General features: G+C 38.3%; 2 long non-coding RNA genes across 6 annotated transcripts in view; one reads left to right on the top strand and one right to left on the bottom strand.

Moving 5' to 3' along the window:
• Window positions 1–26,054, top strand: part of LOC122495070 — a 36,667-nt gene extending 10,613 nt beyond the window's left edge. For 2 of the 5 annotated variants that reach the window (XR_006300316.1, XR_006300315.1), the window contains 3 exons: window positions 7,559–7,766; window positions 10,427–10,611; window positions 17,695–19,658. This is a non-coding gene — a long non-coding RNA (uncharacterized LOC122495070). Of the gene's footprint in view, window positions 1–3,531; window positions 3,603–7,558; window positions 7,767–10,426; window positions 10,612–10,722; window positions 10,839–17,694; window positions 19,659–25,877 lie in introns of those variants that run through there. The other 3 variants (XR_006300317.1, XR_006300318.1, XR_006300319.1) reach the window with 3 other exon arrangements.
• LOC122495075 lies at window positions 11,850–26,934 on the bottom strand. Its single transcript, XR_006300326.1, has 2 exons — window positions 26,823–26,934; window positions 11,850–12,147 (listed from the first exon to the last, which is right to left on the bottom strand). It is a non-coding gene; the product is annotated as an uncharacterized LOC122495075 (long non-coding RNA).
• Window positions 26,935–27,112: the final 178 nt, after the last annotated feature.

Below are 27,112 nucleotides of genomic sequence, written 5' to 3'. Positions count from 1 at the left end.
AGCCAGCCAAGTGCCCCTCTTTTTTTAAATTCCAGTATAATTAACATACAGTGTTATATTAGTTTCAAGTGTACAATAAGTGATTCAACAACTCTATACATTACTCAGTGCTCATCAAGGTGACTGTACTCTTGATCCCCTATTTTACCCATCCCCCTCACCAACTTCTCCTCTGGCAACCATCAGTTTGCTCTCTATACTGAAGAGTCTGTTATTTTGTCTCTTTTTTCTTTGATTATTTTCTTAAATTCCACATGTGAGTGAAATCATACGGTATTTGTCTTTCTCTTTCTGACTTCTTTCATTTAGCATTATACCTGTAGATCCATCCATGTTGCAAATGGCAAGATTTCATTTTTTAGGCTGAGTAATATTTCATTGTATATATACACCACATCTTCATCCATTCATCTACTGCTGGATACTGGGTTGCTTCTGTATCCTGGCTATTATAAATAATGCTGCAATAAAACATAGGGGTGCATATATCTTTTCAAATTAGTGTTTTCATATTCCTTGTATAAATACTCAGTAGTGGAATTAAGTACTGGATCATATGATAATTCTATTTCTAATTTTTTGAGAAACCTTCATACTATTTTCCACAGTGGCTGCACCAGTGTGCATTCCTACCAACAAGGCAGGAGGCCACCAACAAGGCAGGAGTGTTCCTTTGTCTCTACATCCTCACAAACACTTGCTGTTTCTTGTGTTTTTTATTTTAGCCATTCTGACAGGTGTGATGTGATACCACATTGTGGTTTGGGTTTGCATTTCCCTGATGATCAGTGTTGAACATCTTTTCACATGTCTGTTGCTCAACTGTATGTTTTCTTTGGAGAAATGTCTGTTCATGTCTTCTGCCCAATTTTTAATTGGATTATTTGTTTTTTGGGTGTTGAGTTGTATCAGTTCTTTATATATTTTGGAGATACACACACACACACACACACCCTTTATCAGGTGTGTCACTTGCAAATATTTTCTCCCATTTAGTTGGTTGTCTTTTACTTTTGTTGATTATTTCCTTTGCTTTGCAGAAGCTTTTTATTTTGATGTAGTCCCAATAGTTTGTTTTTGCTTTTGTTCCCCTTGCCTCAGGAGACATATTTGGAAAAATGTTCTACAGTTGATGTCAGAGAAATTATTGCATATGCTCTTTTCCAGGATTTTTATGGTTTCAGTCTCACATTTATGTCTTTAATCTATTTTGAGTTTATTTTTGTGTATGGTGTAAGAAAGTGGTCCAGTTTCATTCTTTTGCATATAGCTGTCCATTTTTCCCAGCACCATTTGTTGAAGAAACTGTCTTTTTCCCATTGCATATTGTTAACATTTTCTTAAGCAATTTTCGGAAAGCTGGGGCCCCTGGGTGGCTCAGTCATTTGAGGGTCCAACTCTTGATTTCAGCTCAGGTCATGATCCCGGGGTCGTGGGATTGAGTCCATGACAGGTTCCCTCCTGAGTTTGGAGCCTGCATGAGAGTCTCTCTCTCTCTCTCTCTCTCTCTCTCTCTCTCTCTCTCTCTCTCTCCCTCTCTCCCTCTCTCCCTCTCTCCCTCTCTCCCTCTCCCTTTACCCTCCCACCCCCGCTCCCCTGCTCACTCACTCGCTTGCACTCTCTCAAAAAAATTTTTTTTTCATAAAGCTTTTGGCACATCATTTTCTTGTAATGTCTTTGTCAGGTATTGGTGGTATTGTAGTACTGGCCTCTAAAAACAAGATGTGAACTCTACTCCTCTATTTTCTGGAAAAGTCTGTGTAAAATTGGTATTATTTAAATGTCTGGTGGGATCCTATGGTAAAAACAGCTGGGCCTGGAGTTTTCTTTGTTTGTGGTAACAAATTCAATTTATTCAATGGGTATTGGGCTATTCAGATACTATAATTTCATCTTTTTTGTTTTCTTAAAAAATTTTTTTTTAATCTTTATTTATTTTTGAGAGAGAGAGAGAGACAGAGTGTGAGCAGGGGAGGAACAGAGGGGGCGGGAGTGGACACTGAATCCTAAGCAGGCTCCCGGCTCTGAGTTGTTAGCACAGAGCCTGATGTGGGTCTCGAATTCATGAACTGTGAGATCATGATCTGAGATGAAGTCGGGTACTTAACTGGCTGAGCCACCCAGGCACCCCTCATTTTGTTTCTTTTTTATAGTAAGTTGTATTTTTCAAGAATTTTGTCCATTTCATGTGTGTTGTCAAATTTGTTGGAATGAGGTGGTTTTTAGACTTCTAATATTTATGTATTCCTTAGTGATAAGCTCTCTTTCATTCCTGTTATTAGTGATTTGTCTTTATGATTTTTATTTTTGATCATGTTAGCCAGTTTTAATCAATTTTGTTGCTCTTTCCAAAGAAATCACTTCTGTCTTGGCAACTTGTGTTTTTATTTCTATTTCATTTAGTTTTTCTCTTATTTCCTTGTAGGTGCTGATTGTTTTTAGCTTTTTAATTTTTTTTTTTAATGTTTATTATTTTGAGAGAGAGAGCGTGCAAACAGGGGAGGGGCACAGAAGGAGGGGGAGAGAGAGAATCCCAAGCAGGCTCTGCCCTGCCCTCCAATGCAGGGCTCAAACTCACAAATTGTGAGATCATGGCTTGAGCCAAAATCAAGAGTCAGACGATGCTTCACCGACTGAGCCACCTAGGCGCTCCTTGTCTTTAGCTTTCTAAAGTGGAACCTCTGGTTACTGACTTCAGACTTTTCTTCTAATATAACATTCAAAGCCAGAAATTCCCTACTTTAACTCCATTCCACAAATATGTATATGTTGCATTTTTATCAATCACTTAAAAATACTTTATTTCCCTTTTGATTTCTTCTTTTACCCATGCATTATTTAGAAGTGTGTTGTTTAATTTCCAAATATTTGTGGATTTTCTACATACTTCATTTTTACCGATTTCCAACTTGCTGCCATTTGATCAGAGAATATATGGTATATGATTTTGATCCTTAAAAATTCATTAATACTTTATGTATGGCCCAATTATATAGTCTGCCTTGGTGAATATGCCATGTGCACTTGAAATGAATATGTATTTGATGGTCATTAGGTGAATTATTGTATACATATTAATTAGTCCAAGTTGGTTGATAGTTCATATCATTTATATCCTCACTAATTTTTTCTTTTCTTTTTTTTTTTTTTTTAATAGTTGAGAGGTGGATATTAAAATCAGGGCTGGGATGACATAATGCTGAAGTGAGTAAAGCCCCTGGGGTGCAAAATTTAAGGAGGCACTCATTCTTAGGGTCATGCAAGTACAGTGTTGTTTGATGCTGTTTTTAGGTACATACAAATACGTGATAATTATGTCTTCCTAATGGCACATGACAATGTGCCTTTGTCACTGGTCTAGCTTATCTGAAATTAATACAGTCACTTTAGTTATATATACTATATCTATATACATTATAAACTCCACAACACACTGCTTTTAATAGTCATATGTAGTTTAAAGAATTTGAGATAATAAAAAGAGTTATTATATTTATCCAGTGAGTTACCAATTATGCTCTCTTCCTGCAGATCCTGTTTTCCCACTGGTAGCATTTTGTTTCAGCCCGAAGAGCTTCCTTTTATCATTTCTTGTAATGCAGGTCTGTTGGTGACAAATTCTATTAGTTTTCTTTTATCTAAAAATGCCTTTATTTTGCATTCATTCTTGGATACATTTTTCTCTGGATATGGAATTCTGCTTTGTTAAAATTTAAATAATTTTTAAATTGCTTAGTGTACATTGCCACCTCTAATTCCAATCCAGTTTAACAGGGTGATACGATGTATTATTACTTGTTACTTAGTTACTCTGCATGTATCCAGTCTGCCATCCATACAGACCCTAACATCTGCCTGAGTTTCTCTATACATGTCAAAATATGGGCCCAGACCCTAATTCTGTCCCCAGTTGTAGTCACAAAGACTGAACTCCACCAGCCCCAGCTTACACTCTCACAGAGAATGTGTAAACACTTCTTTTTCTATACCTCTGCTTTAAAATTTGGAGGGAAGAAATTCTCTTAGAGCAAGCCCTGATACTAAGACCCCATGGCAGGCATGTATATCAAGTTAATCAATCTCTTTAACTGAGAACTGAATACTTTCATTGTAGACACATGCGCCCCAGGCTGTTTATATCATTTTATTTAAAAAATTTGTATTTATTTTTGAAAGAGAGAGAGTGTGAGTGGGGAAGGAGCAGAGAGAGAGGGGGACAGAGGATCCAAAATGGGCCCCATGCTGGCAGCAGAGAGTCTGATGTGGGGCTTGAACCCACGAGTCATGAGATCATGACTTGAGCTAAAGTCGATGCTTAATCGACTGAGCCACCCAGGTGCCCCTATTATATACAGTTTTAAATGTGTTGTCCAATTCATTATATTCTGCCTCTATGTTTATTAATTCTTTCCTTCTACTTTTCTTTGTTTTACTTTTTTTTTTTTTATGTTTTATTTGTTTTTGAGAGACAGAGGGAGAGTGAGTGTGCTTAAGTGGAGGAGTGGCAGAGAGATAGGGAGAGAGAGACAATCCAAAGCAGGCTTGCACTGTCAAGCATGGAGCCTGTTGTGGGGGCTTCAACCCATGAGCCATGAGATCATGACATGAGCTGAAATCAAGAGTCAGATGTCCAACCGACTGAGCCACCCAGGCGCCCCTCTTTGTTTTACTTTTTTTTTTTTTTTAATGTTTACTTATTTTTGAGAGAGAGAGAGAGAGAGCCCGAGTGAGGTAGGGGCAGAGTGAGATGGAGACAGAGGATCCAGAGAAGGCTCCGCGCTGATAGCAGAGAGCCCAGTGGGAGGCTCAAACTCATGAACTGTGAGATCATGACCTGAGCAGAAGTCAGATGCCTAATTGACTGAGCCACCCAGGCACTCCTTGTTTTACTTTTTTTATCCCTAACTTGTTGAAAGGGGTGCCTCATTTATTTATTATTTTATTTTCATTAATATAAGCATTAAGTTTATGATTTATCTTCTGACCACTATACTTGTATGCCCTAGGTACTACTGAAAAATCATTTAATGTTTGTAATATTATGGTTTCTAGAGGTTATTTATTTATTTATAAGTTTTCATTTAAATTCCAGTTAGTGAACATACAGTGTTACATATAGTTTCAGATGTACAATATAGTGATTCAGCAATTCCATACATAAAACTCCTGTGTCTGGAGACACAGTGTTGGCAGGGGTTTGGGTTGGTCTTCTAAGGGAGGGGGCCCGCCACACTGAGACTGAGGCAAGCATGACTGAGAAGGGTGATTCTTCTGGAGTGTGTGTGTGTGTGTGTGTGCGCGCGCGCACGCATGTGGTTGATGTAAGCAAATTAGGTAGCCAGCATCCGTGCTGCTCTGTTTCCAGCAGGTGTCCCAGCATAAGCTGAGGAGTGGGGGAGGGAAATGGCACTAGCCCGTTCCTTTGTTCCTGGAGATGTCTCTCCCTGAATGCTGCTTCTTTGGGACACATCCCCAGAAGAGCAATTAAGCTCCCAATTGTGTGCTCCAGGTGCTCTTCAGATTGCTATTTCCACACTGTGTGTCCACATGCTGTTTGCCCTGTCTTCTCTCCAAGAGCAGTGCAATGCCCTCTGGGCTCTCCCCAGCCAAGCCCACTAACCTTTAAAACTCCAGGCTTTAAGCCTTGCTGGTTGTAAGAACTCATGAAATTCAGCCCCTCTTGTTTTCCAAACCACTGTAATGGGGAATCATCTTCTCCCTGTACTCCCCTGTGTGCTAGTCTGTCTCTCACCCTTCTCTCTACCCACTTACTGCCCACCATGGCTGCCAGGGTCTATTTCTCTCCCAACTACGTCTCCGCACTTTATACCTTCTTTGATGTGGCCTCTTCTCTACCTTTAGTTGTGGAGTTTGTTCTACCAGTCTTTAGGTTGATTTCTGGGGCAATTAGGATGATTTGATAGTTATCTAATAGTATTTGTGGGATGAGGAGAGCCTAGGTTCCTCCTACTCTACCACCATCTTCCTCCCTCTAGAAGTTTTTTTTATTTGGATTATATTTCCACAATTGACACAAGGTTTATTTAGTAGATTGCTTGTTTATTTCCAAGTCAAAGTCTTGGTTCCCTCAATTTTCATCAATCTATTTTATTAAGCAGCCAAATAATGTTGTTTTATTTTACTTTTATTATATATACCTTGCTTTAGTAATAATGGAAAATTATTCTTGGTCCCACTTGGTTAATCCACCACTTTTGATTTTCTTTAGGCTATCTGCTAACCTTTATTACCATCCTCTAGTGAACAGCCATGGCACCCATGGCACTTTGGTCCCCATGAAGATCTTTCTCCATATTATTGAGTTAGCATATTCTCTACTGTAGTTCCAAGTCTTTTTAAAATTTATTTTTATATTTTAATTTTTTTTCTAGAGAGAGCGTGAACATGTGAGTAGGGGGAGAACGGCAGAGAGGGAAAGAGAGAGAGAGAGAGAGAGAGAGAATCCCAAACATGCTCTACACTCAGTGTGGAGCCCGACATGCGGCTTGATCCCCTGACCCTGGGATCATGACTTAAACCAAAATCAAAAGTTGGATGCTCAGCTGACTGAACTGCCTAGGTCCAGGTCTTTCTGATCAAAATTTTATAAGCTTTATAGTATGGTATACTTGTGAATAATATCTGAAAAGTCTTTGAGATACTTTTCTAAGAAATATAAGAATGGTTGGCTTTAGCTCTGCTAGTTTGGATATACTTTTATTCTCATATGAAATGGAGAATGGAGGAAACAATATAATGAGCCTATCCATGGATGGGAGGTAGATAGATACAGGAGATAAATACTGCATGATCTTGGAACTAAAAGGAAGAGGATTTAGGTGCCTGGCTGGCTCAGTCAGTTGAGTGTCTGACTTCAGCTCAGGTCAAGATCTCAGTTTGTGAGTTTGAGTCCTGCTTGAGCCCCATTAAGCTCCACTCTCAGCACAGAGTCCCCTTCAGATCCTCTGTCTCCCTCTCTCTCTGCCCCTCCCCAGTCACACTCTCTCTCAAATATAAAAATAGACACGAAAAAACAAAACAAAACAAGGATTGTATGGAAGAGGATTGGGTGGAATGAAATGTCTTATAAGTAGGGCCTTGTTATCCATGAGAAATTACTTGAATTTCATTCTAAGAAAAAAGACAAGCCATTAAAAAAAATTGTAAGTAGGGACTATCAAATCCTGATCTGCATCAGAATTAATCCAATAGAGACATTAAAAATATAGATGCCTGGGACCTACCCTATAGATGCTGATTCAGTCCATCTGGGTTGGTCACTATACATCAGCACTCTGCAACAACTTTCCCAGTTGATTGTGATCAACACCTAAATTTCAGAACCATGGACTTAACATTTTACCTTTTCATAACTTCTTTATCATATGTACAGTCCTCTCATTCTCGGAGTTTCCTTCCTTTTCTTCAAATTTCCAATACCGTGTTAGCTATTGACTGCTGATATTCATTATTTTCAATTTATTTCCTCCATGTAATAATTTTATTTTTATGATACAGGGAAAATAAAATCATTGTTTCCCTTCTACTGTCCTTTCAGATTTGGAGTCCAGATGTGAGACAAAGACGTTTTTAGGGGGAAAAAAGGCTCTCAGTGCAAGGTAATGGAAGGAAAATCTTGCCTTGGAGGATTCCCAATTCCAGAAATAATTGGCAAAATAAAAGCACGATTTAGGCAAGGGTCTCAAGACTGAGATCTTAGCTAAAATGGAAATAATGGCTGGAAATGGAACCAATTATAAAAAAGCGTAAGTCTCTTACTCCACATCAGGGAATTTATTAGAGATATTCTATGGGATAAGGAATATGAGAACATCATTGATTATAGTTCAAACTTTGTTCGTGATGAGAGAATTCATTCTAGTGAGAAAATCTATGATTGTAAAACATAGGGATGGAATATAGGAACATAGGAATCTGAAAATTCCTGCTGTTATGAAACTTAGTAAGTGTCTGAAGTTTAAATGTTGTATATCCATAAAATGGAGTATTATTCAGCTATTAAAAAAAGAAATAAAGTACTGATTCATGCTAAAACATAGATGAACCTTGAAAATATTACCCTAATTTAAAGAAGCCAGACACAAAGGCCAAATATTGCATGATTTCATTTATATAAAGTGTTCAGAAGAGGTAAAACCACAGAGACAGAAAGTATATCAGTAGTTGTATGAGCACTGGGTGGTGTATGTAAATGATGAATCACCGAATTCTACTCCTGAAACCAATATTGGACTATATATTAACTAACTAAAATTGAATAAATAAAAAAAAAGAGGGGCGCCTGGGTGGCGCAGTCGGTTAAGCGTCCAACTTCAGCCAGGTCACGATCTCGCGGTCCGTGAGTTCGAGCCCCGCGTCAGGCTCTGGGGTGATGGCTCAGAGCCTGGAGCCTGTTTCTGATTCTGTGTCTCCCTCTCTCTCTGCCCCTCCCCCATTCATGCTCTGTCTCTCTCTGTCCCAAAAATAAATAAGCGTTGAAAAAAAAAAATTAAAAAAAAAAAAAAAAAAAAGAAAGTAGATTAGTGGTGATAAGGGGCTGGGGAGAGGGAAGAATGGGAAGACTATTAATGTTGATAGTGTTTTTTCCTGGGGTAATGAAAATGTTCTGGAATTGGTGGTAGTGATTGCACAACTTTGTGAATATACTAAAAATTACTGAATTTTACACTTAAAGGGAGTAAATTTTATGGTTACATGAATTATATCTCAGTTAAAAGAGATTATTATATATATATATACACACACACACACACACACATACACACACATGCACAACAGGCTGGAAGAGCATCATCCTCTAATAGGCATTTCACTTCCACAAAGCATTTATTAGCAAGATGACTGTTTTCTAAAACTACAAAAGTATATTTACAGCTAGTTAGAAAAACTATTAATTAAGTAATATGCAGGGCTTTTGGGTTTAGTAGAAATTTTAGAGATAATTAAAGAATTCACTGTTGAGAAACTACATGAATGTAAATAACGTAGGAAGAGCTTTAGAGAATTTAGAGTTCATATTGGTGATGAGTCTCATGAATTTATGGAATGTAGGAAGTCCTTTACCTATGGAAGATACTTTTGAGTATATCAGAAAAGGTTTCCTGATGAGACACTCTGTGAAATATATAGAAATTTGCTTAATAGTAAGATTTGATTCACACATTAATGACAATCAGAACTTACACGTTGAGAAAACATAAGAAATGTATCAAGGCTTAAAATTTAAAAAAATTTTTTTAATGTTTATTTTTGAAGGAGAGAGAGACAGGGCATGAGCAGGGGAGGGGCAGAGAGAGAGGGAGACACAGAACCCGGAGTAGGCTCCAGGCTCTGGGCTGTCAGCACAGAGCCTGTTGTGGCTCTTGAACCCATGAACCGTGAGATCATGACCTGAGCTGAAGTTGAATGCCCAACCAACTGAGCCACCCAGGTGCCCCTTAAAAATTTTTTTAATGTTTAGTTATTTTTGAGTGGGGGGGTGAGGGAGAAAATGGGGGAGGGGCAAAGAGGGAGGGAGACACAGAATCGGAAGCAGGCTCCAGGCTCCCAGCTGTCAGCACAGAGCCTGATGTAGGGATTGAACTCATGAACTGTGATATCATGACCTGAACTGAAGTCAGCCACTTAACTGACCAAGCCACCCAGGCACCGCTAAGGCTTTTACAACAACATTCCCTATCTTTTTCAGATAGGGAAAATAAGAACAGAATTATTTTCAAAATTTTACTTTCTTTTTGAGAGAGCAAGAGTGAGCAGGGGAGGGGCAGAGAATCCCAAGCAGGCTCCACGCTGTCAGTGTGAAGCCTGACATGGGGCTCAATCTCACAAACCATGAGATCCATGACCTGAGCCAAAACCAAGAGTTGGACACTTAACTGACTAAGCCACCCAGGTGCCCCTCCTTGTTGCCATTCTTTACATAGAAGTAGTGGTACCTGGTCATAGGGAATAGATACATTCAACTTTATCAGATATTGCAAAATTGCTTTCCAGTTTATAATAGTATGTTCTGGTCAACTTGTGGAATATGCTAGCCGTATAAACCTGTTTCTGGAATGTCTCTTCATGATTACTATTTATATCTTTTTTTCTTTTTATCTATTCCTTCTTTACCTATAGATTTGTAACTTTACTTAAATGCATTTTCTGTATTCTGATTCTTCAGTTGTTACACAGGACACATTTATCTTCATTAAGTAGGACATATTTAATTTTCTCTGGAAATTAGTAGTTAGAACTTCACATAGATAGAAGTTTCAAAATCGTAGAGTGTTGGATTCCTTTGGGTGTATTTGTTTGGGTTTCTTTAACTGATTGAATCCTAGGTCTTTCACCAAACTTAGAAGTTTTTATCCATTATTTCTTCATCTGTTTTTCAGCCCTGCACTTTCTCTTCTCCTTCCAGGAATCCAATGACATGGATGTCTGATTTTTATCTACCACACCGCCCCCACCTCCCATTTCATTAAAAATAAAACAACAGAAAACAGCTTTTTATCTCTGTTCAGATCAGATCATTTCTATTGCTCCACCTTCAAGTTTGCTGGATTCTCTCCTCTATAATCTCCATTTGGCTATTGAGCCCATTTGGTGAGTTTTAAATTTTGGTTATTGTATTTTTCAGTTCTAAAATATCCATTTAGTTCTTTCTTTAATATCATGTTTCTTTACTGAGATTTCCTATTTTCCCTTTGTTTTAAGAGTGTTCTTAATTGTCCAGATATGTCAGAAGAAGTAAAATTTCTGGGGCGCCTGGGTGGCTCAGTCGGTAAGCATCCGACTTCAGCTCAGGTCATGATCTCACAGCTCGTAAGTTTGAGCCCCCCATCGGGCTCTGTGCTGACAGCTCGGAGCCTGGAGCCTGCTTCGGATTCTGTGTCTCCCTCTCTCTCTGCCCCTAACCCATTCGCATTCTGTCTTTGTCTCTCTCAAAAATAAATAAACATTAAAAAAAAAAATGTAAGTGAAAACCAGACTGAGATACCACTTCACACCCATTAGAATGATTTTTTTTTAAGGCAAAACAAAATGAGTGTTGATTAGGATGCAGAGAAATTGGAAGCATTGCTGGAGGAAACATAAAATGGTGCAGCCACTGGGAAAAACTGACATTTGACATTTCCTCAAAAAGTTAAACACAGAATTACCACCTGATCTAGTAATTCCACTTCTGATTATATACTGAAAAGAACTGAAAGCAGGGACACAAACATATTTGTATACCCACGTTTGTAAAGCATTCTTGACAGTAGTGAAAAAGTTGAAGCAACTCAAGAGTCCACTAAGAATGTTTATACACATTTTTGACTAATGTGGTAAATAGTGGAGTATTATTGAAGACATTATACTAAGTGAAATAAGCCAGTCACAAAAGGACAAATATTGTATGTCTCTTATATGAGGTGTTTAGAGTAGTCAAATTCATAGATATAGAAAATAGAATGATAGTTGTTAGGGATTGAGGGAGAGAGGAATGGGGAGTTCTTGTTAAATGGGTATGGATTTTCTTGAGTTTTTGACATGGATGGTGGTTGTACAAAAATGTGAATATATTTAATGTTACAATTACACACTTAAAATGGTAAATTTTAGAGTTAACTATATTAACTATGTGAGTGATGAATGTGTTATATTCATAATCATCCTATAATGTATATGCATATCAAATCATCACATTGTACACTCCTAAGTATATATAATTATATTTGTCAGTTACTCCTTAGAAATGTAGAAAAGGTAACTTTTATGCATATTTTACAATAATAAAAAGAAAAAAGACACAAATAAGTTAAAAATGAAAGACAGAAAAAGACATTCCATGCAAATAGTAAAAGGTAGAAGGTGTTCCTTTACTAAATCAATCAAAATACATTTTAATTTAAGAATTGTTATAAGATAGGCATCTGGGTGGCTCAGTTGGTTAGGTATCTGACTTTGGCTCAGGTCATGATCTCATGGCTCGTGAGTTCAAGTCCCGCATAGGGTGAGCTTGAGCCCTGCTTTGGGTGAGCTCAAGCCCCACTTCAGGTGAGCACAAACCCTGCTTCAGATGAGCTCGAACCCTGCTTCTGGAGAGCTCCTCTTCTCTCTCTCTGTCCCTTGCTCACTTGTGCCTTCTTGCTCTCTCTCAAAAAAATAAAAAAAGAATTGTTAAAAGACAAGAATTTCATTATATATTGATAAAAGAGTAAATTAAGAAAATATAACAAACATAAATCTATATGCACCAAACAACAAAGCCCCATAATATGTGACAGAAACACTGAGAGAGCTGAAGAGAAATAGAGCTTTCTGTAATAATAATTGGAGACGTCAATATCCACTTCCACTCATGGACAGAACAATCACACAGATGATTAATAAAGAAACAGAATTTTGGTAACAGTATATTAGACCTAACAGACATTCAGAACACTCTACCTGCCACAGGATATTACACATTTTTCTCCAGTGCATATTAAACAACCTCCAAGATAGACCATATATTAGGCCACATTAAGTCTTAATACATTTTTAAAGTTTATAATCATACAACAGAAAGAAACTAGAAATCAGTAACAAAGGGAAAGTTTGAAAATTCACAAATATATAAAAATTAACTCAGTCTTAAACAACCAATGGGTCAAGGAAGAAATCACAAGGGAAATTAGAAAATACTTTGGGATGTAAGAAAATAAAAACGGGATACTCCAAATTGTAATATATATAATTATTTATAATTATATTTCATTTCTAATAATTATATAAAATTATTACTATAACAAAGCATACAATGGGAAATATACACATACATTGAAAAGATCTCAGGGGCACCTGGGTGGCTCAGTTGGTTGAGCGTCCAATTTCAGCTCAGGTCATGATCTCACAGTCTGTGAGTTTGAGCCCCACATTGGGGTCCGTGCTGACAGCTCACAGCCTGGAGGCTGCTTTGGATTCTGTGTCTCCCTCTCTCTCCACCCATCCCCTGCTTGTGCGCTATCTCTCAAAAATAAATAAACATTAAAACAATTTTTTTAAAGATCTCAAATCACCAACCTAACTTTAACACCTTAAGGAACCAGAAAAAGAACAAACTAAACCCAAAATAGCAGAAGGAAGGAAATAATAAAGATTAGAGCAAAGATAAATGAAATAGAAATAGGAAAACAATATACATATATGGTGTTTATTTTATTTTTGAGAGAGAGGAGTGGGGAGGGACAGAGAGAGAGGGAGACAGGGAACCCCAAGCAGGCTCCCCACTGTCAGCACAGAGCCCAACACGGGGCTCAAACCCAGGAACCATGAGATGATGACCTGAGCTGAAATCAAGAAGAGTTGGATGCTTAACCAACTGAGCCATGCAGGTGCCCCCAAAACCATTATATTGACTAAGAAAAAGATGCTACTCAAATTACTAAAAACAATAGAAAGTGGAACATTACTATTGATTTTACAAAAATAAATACTATTGTAATAGAATGCTATAAACAGTTGTATAACACCAAATTAGATCACCTAGATATAATGGACAAAATCCTAGAAACACCCAATCCACCAAATAGGACTCATGAAGAAATAGAAAATATGAATAGCACTATAACCAGCAAGGAGATTGAATCAGTAATCAAAAACTTTTCAAAAAAGAAAAGCTTAGGACCGGGGCGCCTGGGTGGCGCAGTCGGTTAAGCATCCGACTTCAGCCAGGTCACGATCTTGTGGTCCGTGAGTTCGAGCCCCGCGTCAGGCTCTGGGGTGATGGCTCAGAGCCTGGAGCCTGCTTCCGATTCTGTGTCTCCCTCTCTCTCTGCCCCTCCCCCGCTCATGCTCTGTCTCTCTCTGTCCCAAAAATAAATAAACGTTGAAAAAAAAATTAAAAAAAAAAAAAAAAAGAAAAGAAAAGCTTAGGACCAAATGGCTTCACTGGTGAATTCTACCAAAGAAGAGTTCACACTAGTCCTTTTCAAACTCTTTCAGAAAAATCAAGGAGGAAATACTTCCTAGTTCATTTGATGAAGCCAGCATTACCTTGATTTGTCAAAGAGCCAGGGCAAAGACAGTACAAAAAAGGAAAACTATAGAGTGATATACTTAGGAATATTGTAAAATCTGTCATAAAAATACTAGCAAATCAAATTTGGCAGGATATTAAAAGGATTGTACACCATGAACAAGTGGTTTTTATTCATAAGATACAAGGATTGTTCATTATGTGAAAACCAAATATAATATACCACATGATAGAATGTGGGAAAATACAGGATTACCTCATTTGATGCAGAGAAAGCATATGGCAAAATTCAACACCCTTTCATGGTTAAAAAACAAAACAAAACCGTAATTAAATTAAAAGCAGAAGGAAACTTCTTCAACATGGTAAGGACCATTATATGAAAAACCTGCTGCTAACATCATATTCAATAGTGAAAGACTGAAAGCTTTCCTTGTAAGATCAGGAGGAATATTAAGATGCCCATTTTTGACCTTTCTACTCAGCACAGTATTAGAAGTTCTAGCTAGAGCAAAAAAAAAAAAAAAAAAAAAAAAAAAAAAAAAAAAAAAAAAAAAAAAAAAAAGAAGTTCTAGCTAGAGCAATCAGGCAAGAAAAAGAAAAGGCAGCCAATTGTGAAGAAAAAGTAAAGAATCTGTCCATAGATGATACTAGTTTTTGTTGAGGACTAACAATTTCATTAAGAAGCTGGTGGATCATGGTCATGTTTGCTGTTTCTTAATGTTTTCAAAAGTTTTATAGTTCTTCTCTGAAGATGGCATGGCATGCTCCAGAACCAGAGAGGTCTACATTGCATGTTTCCTATTGTGGAGTTTCCTTGGTTGTGGAATCTGCCACATCTAAAATCCAAAGAGGCCAACCAGTCATTAATGCTTCTTGATGGTGGGAAGTGCAAGATGCAATACTGTATCCATTATTTCAGAGGGAATATTCTGGAATGCCTCAAACCACTATAACCCCAATATTATCACTGCTGTGGTGACATTTTAATCTTCATAATATTCATCTGTTTTGTTGTGTTTTACCAAACCCTCCAATCTGGTTACTATCTTTTGCTAAACCAGTCTGATTAGGATGATTTCAGTCATGTAGTGGACCAGTATGTAGTCTGTGGGATGTCCAACTGGTCCAGATCTCTTTGAAATATGACAGAAGGAAGCTAAAATAACTTAGTTGTAGAGCCAGAATAAAAATGTGTAATATCCAGGGGCACCTGGGTGGCTCAGTTGGTTAAGCATCCAACTTTGCCTCAAGTCATGATCTCATAGTTTGTGGGTTCGAGCCCCATGTCGGGCTCTGTGCTGATAGCTCAGAGCCTGGAACCTGCTTCAGATTCTGTGTCTCCCTCTCTCTCTGCCCCTCTCCCTCTTGAGCTGTCTCTCTCTCTCAAAAATAAATAAACATTAAAAAAAATTTTTTAGATGCAAAATCTCCATCCCAAGTGAATGTGAACCGTTTGTGATCCACCTTTCTGACAAGGATGGCCAATAGTTCAATGATTGGATAATGTATTTATTTTCTACTGCTGCACAAGAAATTACCACAGATTTATCTTGATAATACTCATTTTTGTTTCAGTCTGTCAGAAGTCTGGGGATAGTATATATATATATATATGGGTTCTCAGAAGGCTGAAAACCAGTGCTTGTTGGGGCTGTGATTTCATCTGGAGGTAGAGATTCTCTTCCAATCTCACTTGGGTTGTTGGCACAATTCAGTTCCCTTCAGGTGTGTGACTGAGGTCCCATTTTAAAATTATGTTTTTTTTTTTTAAATTTATTTATTTTGAGAGAGCATGTACAGGGTAGGGGCAGAAAGAGAGGGACAGAGAGATTCCCAAGCAGGCACTGCACTGTCAGCACAGAGCCCAACATGGGGCTCGATCTCACAAACTGTGAGATCATGACCTGAGCTGAGATCAGGAGTCAGATGCTTAACTGACTGAGTCATCCAGGTGCCCTAAGTTCCCATTTTCTTCCTGGCTGTTGACTCAGTGTCATTTTCATCTCCTAGAGGCCACCCTGAAGTACTAGCCACATAGCCCCAACCATAGCTCACAACATGGTTGTATGATTTTTTTTTTCCAGGCCAGCAGGAGTGTGTCTGCTGCTGTTTCTTCTCTTTTTAAAAAGCTCCCCAGTTAGATGAATAGTGGTAACAAGGTTGGATTCTTGTCTGCTATTGTACATTTGGTTTCTATGTCTATTATGTCCTTTTCCTTCCTCTATTTCTAATTTACCACATCCTTTAAGTGAATACTTTCTAATATTTTAATGTATCCAGTGACTTCTTGCTATATTGTTTTATTTAGTTTTTTTTTTATTAAAAACATTTTTTTAATGTTTATTTTTGACAGAGAGAGAGAGAGAGAGACAGAGCATGAGTGGGGAGGGGCAGAGAGAGAAGGACACACAGAATCTGAAGTAGGCTCCAGGCTCTGAGCTGTCATCACAGAGCCGGACGTGGGGCTCGAACTCACGAACCATGAAATCATGACCTGAGCCGAAGTTGGACGCTCAACCGACTGAGTCACGCAGGCGCCCCTAGTTATTTAGTTTTTGATTACATAAATCTTGTTCTGGAGCTTATCAGAAGCAGTTTCAGATTTATGCTAACTTAAATCCAATAAGACAGAAATGTTAGACTCCCTATGGGTTTATTCTCTTTTCTCCATTTTTGATGTATTACTGTTTTACTACATCTGTGTCTATATCTCTACATACTACATCTGTGTTACAACTCTACAATACCTTGCTATGATCATTACTTTCTATAATTGTGTTTTAAAGCTAATAGAATATGTATAGATTTATAGATTTTGTTGTATTTTCTTATTATTCTGGTTCTTATTTGTTCCTGTGGTTTTGAGTAACCATCTCGGCTCATTTCCTTATCTCCCTACTACAGCAGCATTGTTTCCTCCCACCTCTTTTGTTCTTTTGTGCTGTTACCAGTATAGTAATATTACATATTAACATTTTATATTATTTTTCTAACACATTATTTACATGTTTTATAGAAATGCTTTTAACATAAGACAACAAAGTAGAAAAATGTGCATTTGTATTGTATTTTATAATTACATAGTTACTTTTACAGGTGCTGTTTTTAATGTATATCAAAATTACAATTAGGAGTCATTTGCTTTCAGCTTGAAGAAATTAGTAATCTCTTAAAGCTGGTGACAAAGCCTCTCAGTTGTTTATCTTGGAATAAACAAGGCTTTATTTAGCCTTCATTAAAAAAAAAAAACCTTTTAATTTTTATTTACTTTTGAGAGAGAGAGAGAGAAAGAGAGAGAGAGAGCAAGAGCACAAGCAGGGGAGGGACAGAGAGAGGGAGACACAGAATGTGAAGCAGGCTCCAGGCCCTGAGCTGTCAGCACAGAGCCCAATGCGGGGCTTGAACTCACGAACTGAGATCATGACCTGAGCTAAATACTCAACTGACTGGGCCACCCAGGTGCCCCTAGCTTTCATTTTTTAAAGCCACTCTGGCTGGGTGTAGGATTCTTGGTTAAAAGGCATTTGTCTTTCAGGACTTGGAATTTGTCTCCCCACTCCCTTCTGGCCTCCATTGTTTCTGATGGGAAGTCAGCCATTAATCTAGTTGGGGCTCCCTTTTAAGTGATGAGTTCTTTTTCTCTTGGTGCTTTAAAGACGTTTTCTTTGCTTTGTTTTCAGCATTTTTACCCTGATATGTTGGTGGATTCCTTTGTGTTTCTACTACTTTGAATTTGTCGAACTTCGTGGACACATAAATTATGATGACTATTAAATGAACATTTGTTTACTGGAGCACAGACTGCTGGATGGGGAGTCATGGTTCAACAACAGAACACAGGAGAAATTGAAATAGAGAAGTGCATTACATGTCTTGGAGGAAGTACACAAGAGGCCAGATGGGAAGGTCAAGGCAGAGTGCAGACAGAGAAAGTACAACATGGGGCACATGGCTTTATTACAGTGGAGTGCTTTATGGTTCCTGGGCTGGGGCTGGATTGGTCAATACAAACCAAAAGAATAGTATTTTAGTAAGACTCCCACAGGAGTCTTATCTAAGGGGCACATACAGATGCTGGTAGCCTGAGGAGACTTGATCAGAAGGCTGTTGGGAAATCATATCAGGAACTTTCATTTGCTGTGACTCTGCAGGCTGCTACCTAGGGTATGTGCTTATATGAGGGGGTTAGTGTCAGTTGAAGATTTTGGCAAGACACTTAACCAAACGAAATGTATGCCAAAGCAGCAATATTAGTTTAGCTAATGATAATAGTAAATAATAGCTAACAATAATAGCTTAGCTAAACTCTCATTATTATTGTCAATAAATTTGGGAAGTTTTGAAGTTTTTTTGATGCTTTTTTTTTCGAAACCTCTCTGTTCATTCTGGTATTCCTGTTATGCATATAATGGTGCACTTCACTAGTGCCCCACATTTCTCTGTTCATTTTTCCTTATTATTTTTTCTGTGCTTCAACCTGTATACTCACTAATGACCTATCTTCAAGTTTGCTAATTCTTTCTTCTGCTAATTCAAATCTTTTGAACCCTTCTAATGAAATTTTCAATTCTAGGATTTCCATTTTCTATCTTTGCGGTACTTGGCTGGCTTAGTTGGTACAGCATGTGACTCTTGATCTCAAGGTTGTGAATTCACACCCCACATTGGGATGGAGCCTACTCAAAATTTTTTTTCTATCTTTATTGCCACACCTTACTTGATGTAGCATTGCCACTATTTCTTTAATCATGATTCCCTTTTGTTCTTTGAATATATTTATAATGGCTTCTTTGAAGTCTTTGTCTATTAAATCTGACATCTGGTTGCTCTATTAGGCAGTCTCTTTTTCTTTTTGCCAAAGCAGGAGTCATATTCTGTAGTTTCTTTGCATGTCTTATAAATTTTCTGTTGGCAAATAAGACATTTTAGATAATATATTGTTATTTCTGCATTCATCTGCTTAGGAAAATGTCAGAGGAGAAGGATATCCTCAAGAAAAGATAGAAGTAGGGCTTGAGATATTCCATGGCTACAAAGACCAGTTAGGGGTGTAAATGGACCAAAAAAGAAAAAAAAAAAAATAAAGATGTTTTTTAAAAGTAAAAAGGATACAAGGTTTGATTCTGGTAAACTACTGTTTGGCTTCATGGTTTAAAACTTGTTCAAAAGTACAACATTCATTTGGGCTTTATGATAGAATATCTGTTGTATATTGCATCACTTTCTTTCCTGCCTCAATGTGGAAATTAAAGAGGGAGGGATAGGCAAACCGGGAATATAGAAGGGCTGACCTATTGCAGCTCTAGGTACTGTCACTCCTAGTTGGTGGGAAAAAGAGAGCAAGAGAAGGGGAAATAGTTTTGAATGTTTGGTCTCATGAATACTTTGCAACCTCTCATTATTTTACTGTATTTTAGGGCTTTTTCATATAAAATTTGTATACACTGTATACATAGGTATGAAAAATATCAACTGACCTTATTAGTTAAGTACCCCTTAATATGCTCCAGCACTAAGCAAACATTAATTCATTTGTCTACATATTTACCTTTCCTGGATATCTCCTGTAAAAGGAATTATACAACATGCGGTACTTTGTGACTAGTTTCTTTTATTTACCATAAAGTTTTGAAGATTCAAGTTATAGCACGTATCCTTTTCATTTCTTTTTATTGTTGAATAATGTTACCTTGTATGGGTGTGGCACATTTTGTTTATCCATTCATCAGTTGATGGATATTTGGGTTGTTTCCATGTTTTGGCTGTTATGAATAATGCTGCTGTGAACATACGTACATGTTTTATGTGGACATATATTTTCGTTTCTCTTGATTATATATACGGGGGTGGAATTGTGGATCTATGTTTACCCATTTGAGGAACTGCCAGATTCTTTTCCACAGTAACTGCACCATTTTATATTGTCTAGTTGTGTATGAGTTTTGATTTCCCCATGTCCTTGCCAATACTCATTACCTTTATATTTGATTCTAGCACATCCTTGTGTGTAGTATCTTATTATTTTGCTTTCCATTTCGCTGTTGGCTAAAGGTCCTGGGATTTTATTATACCTTTATGCATAAAGAAAGTAAACAGAATTCCCTTAACATAAAAATATTTTAACTATTTATGGCTTTCAATAAAACACAGATGACAGTTTAAACATTATTACCTGGGCAGCAAATAATGAAATAAATAACTAATAGGTTTACAGATTTAGAAAGTAAGGGACAGGAGAGCGAGGCTAATATTCATTTAATGTTCTCAATTTAACACTTTATTATATCAGTTTCTTTGAAATAAATTTTATGACAAAGAATGGTATTAATTCCTCTGCAGCTCCACAGGGAGAGGGAGGACATGGCCTTCCTATTTTTCTAAGATTATTTTTTACTACTGTTCATTAGGTGGGTCTCCCTTCTTAGGCTAAGACATTAACTTGTTTACATTGTAATACAAAACAGGACTGGAAAGCTCAAAATATAAGGAAATGGAAAGTGCACAAGATAATTTTTAAAAATGTTTATTTATTTGGGGGCACCTGGGTGGCACAGTCGGTTAAGCGTCTGACTTCAGATCAGATGATGTCAGTTTGTGGGTTCAAGCCCCACATAGAGCTCTGCACTGACAGCCCAGAGCCTGGAGCCTGCTTCGGATTCTGTGTCCCCCTCCCCCCCCGCCTCAAAAATAAACATTTAAAAATAACTAATAAATAAATGCTTATTTTGAGAGAAAGAGCACATGCACATGTGTGAGTGGGGGGGAGGGGCAGAGAAAATCCCAAGCAGTATCAGTGCTGTCAGCTCAGAGCCCAACATGGGGCTCCATCTCATGAACCATGAGATCATGACCTGAGCTGAAACCAAGAGTCAGATGCTTAACCAATGGAGCCACCCAAGGTGCCCCTGCAGAAGATAACTTTGTTAAGACACAATGTAATGCAGAGCATATAATGTTTGCAATCAGGATGACATTTCACTTTCCATCTTGCACAATCCTGTCTTTGCCTAATTTCTCACTGTTACCTCTTCTGCCTCATGATGAACATCTGAGCATCCTAAACAATGTGGCATGTAAATTAAGAAACCATATATACTGATACTCAGAAGACACAGGGTAAATGTAAGATGTTGTTTATAGATCCATAGTTACTGACGCAGTTGGGAACTGAGCTGTGTATTATTAACCATCATATCCAGTGATGGATCCAGTGAGGATCCAGGCTCTCACTACCCACAAAAACTCAACCTCCCATGTTGCCACTGCTAAAGAATAAACAAAGGGGGTATGTCAATGTGATTAAAAGTAGTTAATCAATTAGCAGGAATTCATATTAATCTCTTTGGGTGTGCATAGTTGCCTTATGCTATACAGTTTTCCAGCTATTTTTAATTTTAGTTTTGTGACATACAAGTGGAAAAACACTAATTTACTGAATGACTACATTACAAGCACTTTATATTCTTTATAAACTCCTTTGTATACTTTGTAAATATCCCTTCGTTTAGACATGGTAGGCAGAGCACTGGCATGTCTATCTTCATAGTTTATCTGAAGAGAATGAGTCTCAGTGATATTAAAATAAAAATAGGGATACAACTAAAAATGGTGCACGTGGAGACTGGAATCTAGATCTGTTTGACCCCAGAACTCATGAACATTATCCTGTAACTGACTGTCTCCACATGAGCTTGAATCTGGGAATATCTGCTGGCCAGGAGGTAGCCCATTTCTACATCAAATTATACAAAAACTTCATATTCATCCTTTAGCCCCCATAAACCTCCAAACTGGCAGTAATGGGAAGGCAGGGAGTGGAAGGTGAAAGGCCTGAATATTTAACCAATTCTCTTTCGTCTTCTTCTCTGCAGTCAGCATTTGGGTTTATTTTTCCAAATACACAGACTAAGAAAGGCAAGGACACTGCACTTTAGCCTCAACAAGTGACATGCTATTCTACTGAGTCTTTATCTTCCAAGAGCTGTTGCCAGGCCTCCTTTTAGCTCCATATCCCATCTCCCCAGTTTCTTTTTAATCAAGCTTATACTTCTTATGCTACACTTTGATTTCTGTTGGATCATGTTTTCTTTATTCCCCTTTTCTACTGGATTAAAAACGATTCTATTTCTTTTATAGGGTACCCTTAAATTAAAAAAAAAAATTTTTTTCAACATTTATTTATTTTTGGGACAGAGAGAAACAGAGCATGAACGGGGGAGGAGCAGAGAGAGAGGGAGACACAGAATCGGAAACAGGCTCCAGGCTCTGAGCCATCAGCCCAGAGCCCGACGCGGGGCTCAAACTCACGGACCGCGAGATCGTGACCTGGCTGAAGTCGGACGCTTAACCGACTGCGCCACCCAGGCGCCCCGGGTACCCTTAAATTTTTAACTTGTATCTTTGATTTGTAATTAGTGGGCATCTCCAGAAACACTTTAGAATGCTTTAAGTACTTTTTTTCTATTGTTATCTGGTGATTTTAGTCTAATTTGTTTTGAAATGCCATTAAAATTAATAATTATTGTTTAGTATATGCTTACGTTTTCCAATAGTTACCGATTTTATCTCATTCAGTCTTTCCAGGTTTAACTTACTTCTTGCCAATGTACATCCTTTAGAAATTCTCCAGTGAGTCTATGAAAGAAAAGGGTGGATAGTATTGAATTTATGTCCAAAGGAAGGCTTCGGACACTATTCCTTCTTTTACTGAGATTCAAGGTCTATTCTATCCGTAGGCTCTTGTCATCATGGACCCGCTCCTCTTGTCCTTTCTCTTCTCCAGTGCTTTGTGTATAGAAAGCAGGCTTTCCCATCTGCTCTTTCAACCCTAGGTTACTTCTATACTTTTGGTGCCTATTATAGAGTGGAGGCATATAAACGGGACAAGGCATTCCTGGCATATGACTACATGGGAGAGGAGAAACATGATCCAGAAGGGTGAGCTGGAGAGGAAGAAGGACACTGTGATATGGGACCTCCCTTCTCACCATATATTAATATATTATTAATACATGTATTAATATGTACACAATAATAATACATATTAATACAATAATTGGCGATACATATTAATAAAATATAATAATAATAATGCATATATTAATATTGTAATCTGATTTTACCTCCACCTTTACTGAAAAACCAAGGTCTGTGGACATGATGAAGTCTTCCCTTGTATGGGCTCTCCTACACACTCACTACTTAGACATCAAATCACTGTCTAGGTAAGATTGGTTCATTCAAGGAATATATAGTTACTTAATTCAAGAGAATGTGTGTTTGTGGGCATGAGAAAGGAGATACTGAGTGAAATACTCAATAAGTGAACAGTATTTAAAATTAGAAGAACTTGGAGAAGGCAGAGGTTTATCTGGTGAGAATAAAAGGAAATGACCAGTTTCTTGAAAGGGAATACTATCTCCAGGAAGTTTCAAGATAGGAAAATGCTCATAAATGCTAGAGGGGAAAAGAATATTTCAGAAAAGAGAGAAGAAACAACATCTCACCTGAGGTATTTCTTTAAGATTTGCAAGAGAGGACCTTTTTTCTTTTGGATACTTTGTTAGGAAAGTGAAAAGGGAGAGAGAAGAGAGGCAAAAGTAGCCATGTAAAATCCCACTTCCCTTAAATGTTTCCATAATAACTTGGTTAAATCTGCCTAGTTCAGCAGTAAACATTTACTATTAAGTATTAAGAATCATTATGTTAGGGGTTGCCTGGGTGGCTCAGTCGGTTAAGTGCATTGGACTCTTGATTTCAGCTCAGGTCATGATCTCATGGTTCGTGAGTTCAAACCCCACATTTGGCTCTGCACTGACAGCATGGAGACTACTTGGAATTCTCACTTTTCTCCTCTCTGCCCCTCTCCCACACTCTCTCAAAATAAATACATAAACATTAAAAAAAAATCATTATGTTAGAGGCACCTGGGTTGCTAAATCGGTTAAGTGTCCAACTTTAGCTCAGGTGATGATCTCCGGTTCATGAGTTTGAGCTCCACATTGGGCTCTCTGCTATGAGCACAGAGCCTGTTTCGGATCCTCTGTACCCACCTCTCTCTGCCCCTTCCCTGCTTGTTCTCCCTCTCTTTCTCAAAAATAAATAAACATTAAAAAAATAAACATCCTCCACATTAAAAAAAATCATTGTTAAATATTAACTACTCAATAATAAAGGTTTGAGTAATAGAGGAGAAACTGATTATGTAGTTTTCTACGCTATAGGCTCCAGTCATATGGAAAAAAAATTTTCCTTTATATGAACTTTCAAATATTGATTTTTATAGTAAATATTTTTATTAGAGAATAAGACTGACTTTGTGATGAGTATTTCAGATACTTTTCCTTGACTCAGAATGTCTGAAAAGTTATTAAATCACCCATGATTTCATCTAGGAACGGGGCGGGGGAGGGAGAAATCCCTCGAATCTGTTAAAAGAAGTACAGAGATAAGAAGTATTTTTCTTGTGTGCTACCTATTGAATCCTGGTCATTTCAACACATTAGAATTAGTTAATATGGCATTCCAGGTATATAATCCTATCACCTGTAATTTTACCTCCTACTTACCAATTCTTTTTTATAAAAATAATGTGTAAGTTTAATGTATACCATGTTATGATGTGATACGTGTGTATACACTATGAAATGATTGTCACCATAAAGTTAGTTAACACCTCCATCCTCTCATATAATTATCTTTTTTGGTTTTGTGGTGATAACATTTAAGATCTAATCTCTTAACAACTTTGAAGTACATAATACACAGTATTGTTCATTGTAGTCACCACACTGTACCTTAGATTCTCCAGAACTTATCTTTTGTATCCTTTGACCAACATCTCTCCATTTCTCCTACCCTCGTAACCCCATGGCAACCACCATTCTACTATTTCAATGACTTTTTTTAAAAAAAGATTCTGCATGTAAGAGAGATCATACAATATTTGTCTTTCCAGAGAAGACACTTAGCATATGCCCTCAGGGTCCATCCAGGTGGTCACAAATGGTAGGATTTACTTCATTAAAAAAATTTTTTTTAACGTTTATTTATTTTTGAGAGACAGAGAGAGAGACAGAGCACAAGTTGGGGAGGGGCAGAGAGAGGGAGACACAGAATGCGAAGCAGACTCCAAGCACCCAGCTGTCAGCATACAGCCCAATGCAGAGCTCCAACCCACAAACTGAGACCTGGGCTGAAGTCGGTCGCTTAACTGATGGAGCCATCCATCCTCCCCAGATTTACTTCATTTTAAAGGCTGAATAAATACTCCATTGTGTATATATACACCACTTTTTCTTTATTCATTCATCCATCAATGGACACTTTGGTTGATTCCATGTCTTGGCTATTGTGAAGAATGCTACAGTGAATATGGGAATGCAGATTTCTTTGATATCCTGCTTTCATTTCCTTTGGATATCTCTATACTGCTATTTTACTTGATTAGAAACAGTCATAATTCCATAAGCAGAATCAAAATGACACATACCTTACTAGATACATAGTGTTTCTCAGTAGTCAATACCATTTACATAGTGATCTAATTTAATAGTCACCATGGCGTGGAGTAAGTACACAAAATCACGATAAATAAGAGTTGGTACATACTCACTGGGTCTCCTATGTCTCACCCACTTCACAAAGCCACAATCCCATAGGATCTTACATCACATTCATAACTCCGCTAAGTCCATCTCATAATTCCATACGAGACAGCAAATCAAACTCGAAAACCACTTACTCCACAGTTACATAGAGCCTCAAACACAAGTCACTAACAACTAATTATTCTGCAAGGTTTATCAACTTCTTAGACAGTTAAATATAAACTGAATTATTACACAGCTTTTTTTTCTTCTAGGTACTACCCCAGGAGAAATGGAAACATGCCAGCTTTATACATAATATGTAAAACCTGGAAATACAACAAATGTTCACCAAGAGAAAAATGCATACACAAATTGTGACATTCACACAATTGAATGTTGTTCAGAAATGAAAAGAATGAACTACACATTAATAAACCTTACAAAACTAGGATGTGAAAGAGAATTGCAGAACTGACAGAACTAAAATGTGGGCATGTATATCAGAACTATTACGGGGGCATCTAGGTGAAGCCTCCCAATTCGCCTCAGGTCATGATCTCATGGTTTGTGAATTCGACCCCCCCCTCCCCCCCCCCCCCCCCCCCCCCGTGGGGCTCTGTCTTGACAGCTCAGAGCCTGGAGCCTGCTAAGGAATTCTGTGTCTCCTCTTTCTCTCTGCCCCTACGCCGCTCGCGCGCGCGCTCTCTTTCTCTCAAAAACAAACTTAAGGGGCGCCTGGGTGGCGCAGTCGGTTAAGCGTCCGACTTCAGCCAGGTCACGATCTCGCGGTCCGGGAGTTCGAGCCCCGCGTCAGGCTCTGGGCTGATGGCTCAGAGCCTGGAGCCTGTTTCCGATTCTGTGTCTCCCTCTCTCTCTGCCCCTCCCCTGTTCATGCTCTGTCTCTCTCTGTCCCAAAAATAAATAAATGTTTAAAAAAAAAAACAACAACTTAAAAAAAAGAACTTTGGCTGTCTATGCTGTGAGACTGGAAAAGGACACGAGAGAACTTCCTGGCAGCGATGGTATAAAATACACACCAGGGCAGGCATACACATACCCAGCGTCTGCTATATGCCAGACGCCATTCTGGGTGCTGGGGCTTTCTCAAGGGGCAAAAACTGACAAAACTCGTCATCTCTGGTTCACGACCACGGGGTCCCGCACACACAGGCCTGAGTGAAGAGAAACCTCGACAGGCACCGGCTCCCGTTTCTCACCTCAGCCTTCCCGCCCGAACTGCAGTACCCTCCTCAGCCCTTCTCGGCCTGACATCCCTCAGCACGGATTCGATTGCCTCCCGGGCCCTCCTCAACCTGGATCCGATTCCCTCAACGCTCCAGGGTTAGGGTTTCCGGTTCTCTCCCGGTCTTCCCAGACTCAGGCAGCCTCCGTTTTCCTCCTTGCCCCGCCTCTGGCAGGCTTCCGCTTCCCTTTACTTTCCTCCCTGTCCAGGTTTCCGATTACTTTCTCGGCTTGGGCTCTAGTTCATGCAAAGACCTCTCGCTCC

Source organism: Prionailurus bengalensis, chromosome E2 (assembly GCF_016509475.1).
Source record: "Prionailurus bengalensis isolate Pbe53 chromosome E2, Fcat_Pben_1.1_paternal_pri, whole genome shotgun sequence".
In the NCBI taxonomy this organism is placed as follows: domain Eukaryota; kingdom Metazoa; phylum Chordata; class Mammalia; order Carnivora; family Felidae; genus Prionailurus; species Prionailurus bengalensis.
This window is presented reverse-complemented; position numbering and strand designations above follow the sequence as displayed.